This window comes from Pogonomyrmex barbatus, unplaced genomic scaffold (assembly GCF_055798465.1).
Source record: "Pogonomyrmex barbatus isolate J1 unplaced genomic scaffold, ASM5579846v1 scaffold13, whole genome shotgun sequence".
Lineage (NCBI taxonomy): Eukaryota > Metazoa > Arthropoda > Insecta > Hymenoptera > Formicidae > Pogonomyrmex > Pogonomyrmex barbatus.
In genome coordinates, this window is record NW_028297109.1 from 7,357,388 (window position 1) to 7,370,127 (window position 12,740).

At 35.1% G+C, this 12,740-nt stretch overlaps 1 protein-coding gene across 4 annotated transcripts in view; it reads right to left on the bottom strand.

Annotated features, from left to right (window-relative positions):
• The window catches only part of Oatp74D (Organic anion transporting polypeptide 74D), a 132,996-nt gene that overhangs the window by 112,281 nt on the left and 7,975 nt on the right, over positions 1–12,740 (bottom strand). For 2 of the 4 annotated variants that reach the window (XM_089072556.1, XM_089072557.1), the window contains exon 2: positions 11,877–11,910. The gene's annotated coding sequence lies outside the window, so the exon portion shown is untranslated. Of the gene's footprint in view, positions 1–11,812; positions 11,911–12,740 lie in introns of all 4 variants that reach the window. The other 2 variants (XM_089072554.1, XM_089072555.1) reach the window with 1 other exon arrangement.

Below are 12,740 nucleotides of genomic sequence, written 5' to 3' on the forward strand. Positions count from 1 at the left end.
TACGGTAAAACACGTTTGTTTCCTATAATTAACGATACATACAATCGATTACACTAATGGTATCCGGTGTGTTCGCATTCATAAGGACACTTCGTGACACGCGACTCGTTGATTCCTTTCGTTCATTACTAGCACGATACGAATCAAATCTCACATAATTAAAATTAATATACATAATATTTCCCTTCTGTAAGAAATATTATTTTGATTTTACATGGAATAAAAACTCATAAAAAAAATATAAAAATTTAAAGAGAAATTGTATATTTCATTCGAGATTGTCAATTATACGATAAGATCATGTATTCCTGTATCATGTATTCCACAAAGTCAGAATCTATCCAGGAAGTTACAATTATGATGTAAAGTAATGCGTTTTGCACTATTAGCAATGCCATGTAAATAGAGTAGAAAAACAATGAAACCAAAAAGAAATGAAACATCAATTGTGGATTTATCTCACAAGCTCATTTCAACGAGACGGAATTAATTCACTACTTATTATATAATATTATAATAATAATAATAATAATTTCACCAAAAATTTGTGAGAGATGTGAAATGAGAATCCGGGTAGGCGGAGAACACAGTGTGAGGGGACACAGGAGGAGTAAAGAAGCGTATAAGAAATCCATTGATTCGCACGAGACGTTCGCATAGTGACGGCATTATGCCGCCGGCTGGGATTTCTTACTCGTTATGCGCTCGATTGTGTAACGGTCCATACAATCGACAAGCCAGATTGCCGATGTGCCGTAGAGAATATCGTAAAGACACCTGCGAAGAGAGGTGCCTTTTTCTACAGGTGCAAACTTTTGTTACGAAATTACGCATATCTAGAATTTCAAAAAATCGTAACGACGTTACTTAAAATTAAGGACAACTTGGATCAAAATATATTTTTTTCTCCGTAGCGTGTAGATAAGAAGTGCTTTGAAAAAGGGACAGCGACACACGCCCACGAGAGTATACTGAAGCTCTTACCACGAAGTGCTTTTCGTTAATGGCGATAATTGCAACACAGATCCGTGTTGCAGCGTTGCGCGCAGGTGAGGCAGGCCCGATTGAGGATACCGGTCGTTCCATGCAAATTACACGTTTCGACGGCGTAGCCATGCGGTTTCAAAGCTGCTTCAGTTTCAAAGATGCACTTTGTTACGTGACTTTGTTACTTTGTGGCGTGATGACGACCGACTGCGTGTTGCCGGTCGCTCAAGGGAGAAAAGACACTGAGACGACACTAAAGCTATTTTCGTAGAATTCTGTAGGCACACAACGCGACGCCTTGTCCGATTCTTGTCGTGGCTTTTGTGTCCGATTCCTAAGCAAGGTTCGTCGTATCCTTCGAAAGCGCCCTATGATTTACCACAAAATCCCACTACGAAAATCACGCCAATTGTACGAAAATGCAGAAAAAAATCCTTCCAGTGTCCGACCAAACTTTTAACGGATGAAAAGAAGATTGTATGGATCCCGAAATTGAATCAACAAAAATTCAATCTGGGAGAATATGTAAATAAACTTTTATATACGTATAGTTCTTTATATACGTATAGTTCTAAATGCAAAAAATTTAAACTAACATCGCACAGAAAGAATAAAGAAAAGTATCAAGTGTTTTAATGCAAATAATAATTTATATATCTTATATTATTTATAATAATAATTTATAAATTAGTACATAACTTTTAGTCAATTAATTAGTCAATTAATTTCATTTAATTTAGATACACGTTGTCATTTAATTTAATATATTTATTCTTATAATATCCTTCTTTAAAATAATATTATAGACTCACAAGAATTATTAATTTCATATTTGCTTAACCTATTGAATTCGATATTTACTAAATTTTTTTACAATTAAATTTCACTACATAAAATTTTTTTATAAGCGAGAAAATAAATCTCTTTATCACTAAAATATATCAATGTTTCATATAATATAAAAATGTTTACCATAAAATTCTTATATTATTAGAAAGTTATTTTCGTTTTATTTTTTGCACCCTTTGAGTTAACGAAGATCAATATGTTAATTCCTTGTAATTAGAGATTCCTTTAACTATTTTAATTTAGTTTATAATGTTTTCTTTTTCTGTTTTCAACTTTTTAGTTTTATAATTGGTTTCACACACACACACACACACACACACACACACACACACACACACACACACACACACACACACACACACACACACACACACACACACACACACACTTTTTCAGCATTCTTGGGTTTTTATGTTCACTCTCGAAAAAGAGACATCAGTGGGTTGTAGATATATTAGTTACATTAAAAGACTCCATATTACCTAGCATATAACAGGTAAATTCGCGAGGTCGAGTCTCTCTGACGTCGGTATGAATCTCGGCTATGCTGGAATCGACCGAAGTAGGTCGTCATTCTGCTCCCTCTATTATTGTGGGTACCTGCGTCACACGACCCAGTTTCCGTCGTTCGTCTCTATCGCCGTCGTGTCAAGTGAATGCGGAGTCTCTCTTTTTGCGGAGACTCCACCGCTCCACGTCGGGGGTAAAAAGAGCGGCGCTTCTTCACCCCTTCTTTTAGCAAGAAAAAAAGCTCTTCTCGACTGTGCAATCTCGCCATTGATACACCGTGCGCCAAGCACGCGTGCGTTTTAATCGCGAAAGAAACGAGGTCACGCGTCACTTGTTTCGCTCGACACTTTTGCAATAATAAATATTTATCACCGAGAGACAACACGGGTACACAGTAAGGTTTTTTTTTTTTTTTTTTTTTCATTAATTATCAATCCATAATTTTAATAAATTTAGCGTATGCACATAGATATAATTATGAAAGTAAAATTTATCTTCCATGATCATTTAGATATCATACATAAGTAAATAATTGCAAATTACATGTACCTCGATCGTGTAACTCGGTATTGAGTAAAATCTTTCACATTGCTTAAAGGCATAAGAGCGATCGGTGTTAAAAGCTCTACGGGCTCGATAATCGTGATTAAATTCGAAATCCATTTTTATCAATCAACATGCGTGCACGTGATTGATCCTTCGGGCGATAATAGAGCTGCCACATGCGTCGTAATCGCCGGTTTATATATCTCACGCAGGGTACATATACATACGTTATGTGTCCTGTATGTCTGTATGCCCGTGGCAGCTGACAGTAACAAATCCCCGCTGAATTAGCTGAATTACAGGACTGTTAGCAAACGGACTGAATCGAACTCCTTGACATCTATCTAGGAAATACGTGAAAGCTTCTATTCAAATAACTTCATAGCAGCGACAGATCTGGTATTATTGTCGCATTCAAAGTTGTCGTCGTTATTCTCCTGTATTAATTTTTCTTATATAATTAATTTCTTTATATATTCTCTCCTTTCTCATTTCTTCCTATATACTAGAAGAAAATGATCTAAGGCGACTCGTATTAATGATATTTAGGCTTTTCTTACTCTTTTGAAGTAGTTGTGCGTCCCAAGATGCGTTCCAGCGATCGTCGACGAAGATGGACTGGCGCCAAAAGCGCCACGGATGTAACACGAGAAGAATTGCGAGTGAATAACAAGTAAATCAAGCATGCAATTGGAATTCAATTCGCACAGTGGCACAGATACACGGCATTAGAATTCTATTAGCAAGCTTCGCATTGCACATATATGCGTGTAAGTAGCAAACGCGTGTGCGCGCAAAGTTATCAAACTTAGATTCAAAAAACCTATACCATACTCATATTTCTTTTTATTTATCTCTTTTATTTTTTTATTTCTCAAACATTCGAATTAATTGCAAAAATAACAACGTGGAAAGATTATTTCCATTAATTTAAAATAAAGAAGAGATTTCTTTTTTTCAACAAAGATGTTTGATAAATAGTTATATATTTCAGTACTTTTACATTTTAATTTTGTTTCTTTCCGTTAAGTAAAATGTAGAAATAAAATCTAATCTGGAGATAAAATTTAAGCACCAAGTGTAAGATCTGTGCATGGTCAACTTTAAATTTAAAAAGTCTAAAATTATCGTTAAATTATTGTTACTTTAACAGTTTTCAACAGTTATCAAGATTTTATCGCAATTAATTGTAATTAATTCGGAATATTATTGTGGCTGGGAAAATATACATCGCAAGTACCTTAAAACCAAATTGCTCCGTTTCGACGGAGCGGAAAGTGTAGGTATGCGTTAATGAACGCGGTGAATGAATTCGCGAGTAGGTGTAAGAATGCGAGTGCCGCGACCGTAAATTACAATAAGCACCTGGTGTTACGGAGCACTTACAATATTCGCTTAATGCGACGATGTGGGTACGGAAGTTACAGAAACGAAAGCAGCAATACCAAGACGGTTTCAGCTTAATTAGACACATCAAGATCGCCCATTTCAGATACTCGCCTTGTTATACCTGACACCGCTACTGCCTTCGATTGGTATCAGTAGCCCGCTTTCTCAAGAGAGCATTAGTTCTCTGTCTCGTCGATCGAAATCGCAAAAAAGTGCCCCACTTAAACATATGTATAAACATAACACTGTTATCGAAAATAAGTCCTTTGATTATAGAACATTATTCATTTACGTAAGGTGCTGTATAGAGAAATAGTATTTATACTTCTAAAAGATAGAATTAAAATTTAGTTTAGTTATTCTAAAATATAATTCAATCCTTTTAAAATAAATATTCCCTATAAAAATTTTTTAAATAAATATCTTTTTGTGTTTATTTGAATTTGTAATTAAATACAATGCTTTTATGATAATTTTAATCGATTTTTTTTAATTACAAATTATATTTAATTTATCAGATTAACTTCGACGACATTAAATTAAATCGTTACTTTAAAAAACACCACACCCACGGATTCATTAATTATAATCTTCGGCACTTTATTAGTCTATTTAAATCTTAATTAAAAGACATATCTGAAAATAATTATATATTATTAACGACTGTATGTATACAATAATAAATGTAATACAGTAAAAATTTTTTCTGAGAAGTTTTTTCAATAGAGATCCAATTGACTTTTTCCTCATCTCTTAGAACACCAACATTTCATTTCGGGATCGTCCTTAAGGTAAGATAGAAAAGCGCGAGAAATCGGCCCGGTACGAAGAGAAACGCCGCGGCAAGCCCCCGAATGAGGGAATGTCGTCGCGCAGAGAGACGAGGGGGTTGGAGTAGAACGGAAAGGGTAGAGAACCGCTAGAATCTAGAAGGTTAACAAAATCAATACCGAGATGGGTGGCACAGCAGCAAGGGAGAAAGAGAGAATGAAAGATAGAGAGAGAGAGAGAGAGAGAGAGAGAGAGAGAGAGGGGGGGGAACAGAGAGAGGGAGGGAGGAAGGGAGGGAGTGAGGGAGAGAGAAAGAGAGAGAGAAAGAGAGAGAGAGCTAGTGATAGTCGGGCCGTTCATGCCGGGGGGCTAGGTCGGCCACCGACCTTTATCCAGGCCAACTGCATCATCCCCATTCCCACACGCGCACGCATCGCACGGCTTTAGGGGAAGAGGTGGCGAAGGGGAGAGAGGTCGTCTATTTTCACGGCGGGCCGTTTTCGTCGGATGAAAACAATCCTGTATATAACCGGATGTTTGCCGAGAACGGGATCCATGTCCTGTGATCGAATTCATCAAGAACACCTAAGATCGAAGCAGAAATTAAGAAGGAAAACTATCCCAAGAACTTTCCAAGAAAACTGCCGCAGATTGACGAGATTTTGTATATAAAAAAAAAAAAAAAATAAAAAAAAAACTTACGAAATGCTGATTTCTCGTTTATTTCAAATCAAAAACATATCTCTAATTTATGTAATATCTCCAAGTATTTTGAAAAGATTCAAATATGTCAGATTAAATCGAGATTCAATTTAGAATTTGCGATTCTACATATTAAAGCAAATTTTAGTAACAATAATTTGTAATATAATTCTTTATGTATTTTTTTTTATTTTAATATTCAAAGAAGTCAAATTATATTTTAAAAATTTTCAACAATATTTAAAATTAATATCTAAATTAATTAATTAATTATATTAACATTGGATAAAAATAAAATATTTTTCAATATCACAAAAAGTTGAAAAAAGTGAGAAAAATAGATATATAATTTAAAACTACATTATTTTCTACTTTCAAAAAATAATAACTTACAGAGAATATTATGAAAAAGACGTTAAAATACTTTCATATTCAATGTACGTTTCATCTGCTAGTTATATTCTCTTCGAAAGATTGGTACATTTAATATGATTTCACGAGAGAAATGGTATCGAGTTTCTTAATTTCGGACTTCACAGTAAATTTATCTCGGATTTCTTTTACGTCAATGCGAATTTAATCAGGTATCATCATTGACGCGCGACAACTTTGACGCGTTGCATTTGAAATATGTACGATTATCGATGAAAAAGTGGAGCTATTAATCCGTACCGCTTACGTGATTGAAATACCGCTATCGCGGGGGGGGGGGGGGGATAAAATCGGGTCATGCCGAAATCGAGTGTTACCTCCATTTCCAAATCGGCTAAATATCAGAGGCGACGAGAAGAAGCGGAGAGTGACGGAATTTAAAGCGAAAACACGGATAACAATATATCGCGCACAAATATACGTATTTCTAAGAGAGCTACTGGCGTAACGCGCAATCTAGAGTGCGATCGGCTGCCGTAAAGTTCGTACATCACGAATATCCGAACGATTAGCCTAGTTACTACACGGGGGGAAAACACCCGACGGAATGGCGTATCTGCATCGTGAATCTCGATATACCGGCAACACGAACGTCGTTTTTGAGCTTTACAGCTCGCTTATCATACCGTCAGGATGCTTTCCATCACGCGAGCATTTACGGAAAAAAAAAAAAAAAAAAAAAAAAAAAAAGCCAATGACTGTCACGTCGAATCTTTAAATACAATTGCGGAAAAATAACGAAACGTCGCACATGCGATATCCGATAGCGTGTGAAGTATGAATTTCACATTTTTTTTTTCCTTTTTTTTTTTTCATTTATTATACGCAATCGAATAATTGAGAAATAATTTAAAGGCAGTAGAAAGACACCTCGCATTCTGATAGACAAATAAAAAATATGTTCAAACATTATACTATGTTATTATGAATCTTGGAAATCTTGGAAATCTTAATTAAAGAAAAATTTAATAAGTCACTCAATTTATTTTTTATTAAAATCAAGAAAAAATGATTTGTTTAATATACATGGATAATTCCACTTTCAGATTATTCTGCTATTATATTTCATATTTTATAATCACAACTTTACAAAAATACGCTTGCAATTATATCATTGTATTAAATATATCTTAATATCATAAATAAATAAGTAATTATTGAAACAATGAAGTCCAAATTAAGTAAGAAAAAAATTCAGCACCATCGTACAACTTTGACAAATTTCTCTAATATAATTTACGAACTTACTCACGATTTATGTCAACTTATAAAATGATACAAAGTTTAGATCAAACTGATTTGTTTTGTGGCCTGCGTTACTTACTTTGGGATGCAATCTATTTTGCGGACCGTACAAGTATTTCACGACGCCGGAATCGCCCATAGATTAACGCACCTGTCGCGCATAAATATATTCGCGAATAAACCGAAGTGCTGCGTTCCCGTCCTCTTCGCGGAAGAAGAGAAACGAGAAGTTGGCGCATTCCGCGACCGTGAGTTTCCGGTAAGCCGGTCACCTCCGACGACTTAAGGAACGTACTCTCGTCGAGAAAACGAATTGGAATGTGATGCACGAAACCTCCAAATTATACATGCTATGTTTCTCTATTAGAGATTCAAGTTCCCTCAACACTTTCTAAACTTCAAGCTATTATTTCCCGCGGTTCGTTTAATTTATGACTTAATACGATATTCATTAACATAAAAATTGTATAAATCAAATCTCGAATGATAATATGAATAATTATTCAGAGAAATATGATGTAAAAGATTTATGAGTTTCAATTCTAATCTCTGTTCCAGCGATTCTAATAAACCTGATGTGCATAATTGATTTCTTATTTCAACGTGTCTCTTGATATCTGTCGTAATTTCAAGTTTTGCCTACTCACGCCTACAGGTATTCGATACATTATATGAACATATCGAATTTTTCACGACGCGGCTCCGACTTGCAACCGATGCAAGATGTTGCGTTGTTACTCTTCTCTACGAAAGTAGAAGTAGTGCGAGCGGAGAAACTTGATATTCGAGATCGCTATTGGTTCCTGCTATACGTGTGCGTATAAGATTTACAACTTGTTATTATCTCTTGAGAGCCGTAGGATATAGGAAACTGACAACAAAATATAACAACGACGCACGATTCATCTTGATATTATCGTCAAATCAGATTAATTTCCCTCTAATTTTTCCTCGAATCTTTCGAATGATTAATTAAATTATTTATTATCTACACCAAGTAACCAAAATATTTATTATTTTAGAAAGTTTTATTTTTAAAAAAATCTCAAAAGTTTTTTTATTCGGATAAATAATTTAAAAATTAATTATACAAACAATTTCGCAGATAATCGCCATTCAGATGATTGGATAGTCTGCCAAAATACAAGAGAAAGATGAAAGTCATGAAATACTGAAATTATGAGATTCGAAGACGTTAAAAGAGAAGACGTGTCAAATCGACTCGATTAATTAAATCGGCCCAATTAACGTACTCGGCGCTAACAAGAAAAACTCGGACGTCGGATTGAAATAAGATGCGAGGTATTTGCATTTCTCCTCGTCCGAATTAGCATGCTGTACGTAGTGACTAGCTAGACCGCGATTTAGGCCAATGGACAATGGCAGCGGTCGTCCTTGTCCAAGCAATGTTGTCCTGATCGGCAATCGAATCATTTTACGCGACCCGCTTTTTTTTTCCAGGACGTGAAATGAGGCGCTAAACGTACTCAATTTACTCTATCTCTCTTTTTATTTTCTCTCGTTTAAAAAATTCACGGATATTGATTTTCGTAGTTTCGACACGAGAGACACTTTTACATGTTGCACCTTAAAAAAAAATCGCTGGAATTCGACCGAAGCGCATCGCGACGACGAAATATCACGCTCAATCGCGGCGCAGCCGCGAGGGAATTAAATTAAGCATAATTTAAATTCAGGATATCGGGCTTCCCGGGTGTCGCAAAAAGTCACCGTGCGCGCTCGGAGGGAGATTTACGACCGGTGGGAATGAAAATTCGCGGTGCCGAAGAACCCACCGCCAGATATTTGCGGCGAATTTAGGGGCCCTCGTTTAAAGTCGGACGACCGACGGCGGACAAATCATTTTAACGAGCGTTTTATTCAAATCCGTCAGGTTTATTCGCGATCTGAGATGCCGATTGGATCGCCACCGTTGTTCAGGTTTGTCCCATACCAAGCGAAATGTCAAAACACGCTCGAACTACAGGGTGTCCCGGTTCCCCTGATTTCTCTTCATTCATAGATCTCCCGAACATTTTGAGAATTAATTTGTACGAAATGCAAAAATATTTATATATCTTTTCACTATTTTCTTAACTATTTATTTAACTTTCAATATTTTTACTAGTTTTAAAATTATATTTCAGCCGCAATTAAAAATTATAATTTCAAATTTACAAGATTTATTAGATAACTTATATTTATATCATTTTAATAATCGGTCACAAATCAAAAAGAATCAAATGTTTAAAAGTTACACAGTAGTCTATACGAGAGAAGACATCATATCATTGTTATGATAAATACTTAAAATAATATTCATAGTCGTTTCTTGATAAGAATTTCTTATTTACACAAGTGCATATACATGCACTTCATGTACATGTGTATAAATAAAGAATTCTTATTCATCGAGAAAAGACTACGAATGCTACCTACAAAGTCGATTCGCTTTGCTCATTCGCTTCTGTTATTTTACTTTTAGGAGATCGAGACTAGTATACTGGAGACCATTTATCTTCATCCGCGCTGTCATTTCTTTTCATTTGTTTCATTATCGTGGTACGGCAACCTCGATCGAGACCTGCTCTATTAGCGATATGTCGCGTGCACATGCAAAGCCCTTATCATGTGACAGCGCCGAGTGCATTGAACCTACGTGAAAATCCCGCATGGAAAGACAGACTGAGCTCGAGCTCTCAACTTAATCCTTTCGTATATGATTTAAAGCGATATCTGAGAATAACGAAATAACATTCGTGATCGGAAATTTCGCGTTTAACTTTACAACTTTAATTACAAATTTCTCGAGCAATTTGACTGATTAATTAAAAAAATATATGATTTTTTTAATTTTTTAGTTTAACATTATATTTAAAATTCTAATTATAATATTTCCTTGTTCTAAAATTTCAGAATTTAATTTCCAATTTTTTTGACACATTTTAAATGTCTCGACGTCAGTAAATTTTAAAATTATCATTATGTATATACCGTATGTTTCATATTCTTATGAAAAATTAATTGTTTCTGAAGAAACTATTTTTCTTGATAATAAATAAAATCTGTTGAAATTGTACTGAGAAAGATGAGTGATTACTGGTTAGCCCTGAAGAGTGACAAATCTCGGCCGAGGTCGTATGTCATACACAGGGTGGCATAATAAAAGCATCGACTCACCTGCCGTGAAGTGTTACGATAAAAGGATAACGAGCCTGTGCGAAGCTGAATAGCCGTAGCCTCAGTCGTAGCAAACGCTAACCTTCGATTCGCCACGCTAATGCTTTCAATTTATCCGATAATGCTCGTGACGCATTTCCAGCGTGAAGAAACGAAATTGCTCCGATATAACGAGATACGCGAGCAGAGCTATGCGCCTGAACGTTTAATAGCCCGCAATTAACTCTTTGTTTGGCAAAGCGGAGGCTTACTTTGTACCATAATTATTAACGTAACGTAACTATAACGGTTACGACAGAGTCTAATAATCGCGCAAGTGTTAACCTTCTAACTATTATAACTATTTTTGTGACATCCGCGACTGGCATTGCAAAATTCAAAGAAACATACTTTTACTCACGCGTGTATTTATCCAAGATAATATTTTTTTAATAAAGATTGATTAAAAAAAAAAACGCTTTTCAAAAAAAAAAAAAAAACAATTTCTAATAGCTTCGATCGCTTAAAATGCGATAACATCGCGTTTTATTAACTTTTAAATAAACGAAAGATTTAAATAATGCAGATAAATTGCAATAAAATATACTTTGCAAATGGTTAAGATAGAATTACTATACTATCGCGTGTTATGTGTTAGTAAATTATACTTGTAATGATTAAGCTATCCACGTACAACGGGGACAGGCCATTGATTGGGCACAGCATTGCATTTAACGTAAATGAAGTGACGCGCGTATTCGTCAATGAAAGGTACGCGTATGCACTGTCAATTCTTGCCACGGATTTAATTAAGGCTTGCCTATCACTGTTATTTGCGGTCGCTGTACGGAGAGGCGGAAGCTCAAACGAAAGATTATTTCTATATTGGCTCAGAATTTAAACTACAATATATAATTATTTTATATAAAATGTAATATACACACAAGAAAATTAATTGTTGAGTTACGGATATTTCTTTATTTTTTTTTTTATTACTCAAAATACCAACGTCACGAGAAAATTGCTTGACATTTTAAATTTTTAAACAAAAATAGCGATTTCACGCAATTTCTCCTTGAATAATTAAATTTATTAAACGTTTATTACGCAAAAGAAATCTAAGAAATCTTTCACAATATAATAACTTCCGGATTTCCGGTCATCATGATTGTATTTGTAACACGGAACAATGAGAGGCAAAGAAACAAGTGTCACATATTACCTGGAAAGAAGAGAGAAGCGGTGCCACGATGATAAAACGCGAGGAGGAGAAAACTCGAACTCACCGCATCGCTGCTGGTCGGAAACGAGGGTGGAAGCCTGCAATTAAAAAAAAATGACGCTCTTAGAAAAAATCTTGCGGAGCGCGAAATCGCGCCGCTCTCAAACGGCGACATTATTCTGCGTCCGCCGCATTTCCACGCATTTCGCCCTGCGTTCACGCTCGTTAAAGCCACATTTGTGTAACCACACTGGCCTATTCGATAGAATATGAAATACAGAAAGTACCTGAATTTTGCGGTATATTCGAGCACGCGTGATGAAACGACCTAGATGGACGACCATCTTTCTCTCTTTATATTCCACAGTAATTAATATAATTAATTTTTTAATAGTGCAAGATAGTGTTTTCTCGATCAGAGAAAACTTTCGTTTTCCATCGTGTCTTTTTCTTATATTGTTATTATTGAAAGTAATTGACGAGACTGATCATTTTCAACAACAATATAACGGTCAAATCCTATTAATTCCAAAAACAATTAATTGTAATCTTCTTTTTATCTTACGCTATTATTTTTTAATTAAAGAATTCTAATTCTTCTTTTTCAAGATAATTGTTAAATCCTAATTAACCTTAATTCCAATGTTATCGTCTAATATATCATTTTATGTTTATCGCATTAGTTTTAATTAAGTTTATAAAATCATACTTCTTGATAATTAATAAAGATAGAGGTACAAGTATATACATAATAAGCAACGATAGTTAAGTGGTTCGGAACAATTTCTGTCGGCAGAACGATTCTAACCTTCGTAAAGCTCTCTCTTTACGACATCTACAAGAAGATATAATAAGATCGCGATTGCGTATATTCAGGTCAATTAGAGCTAATTCCTCCTGTCGCGTAATTAATTTTGTAGTCGATCGA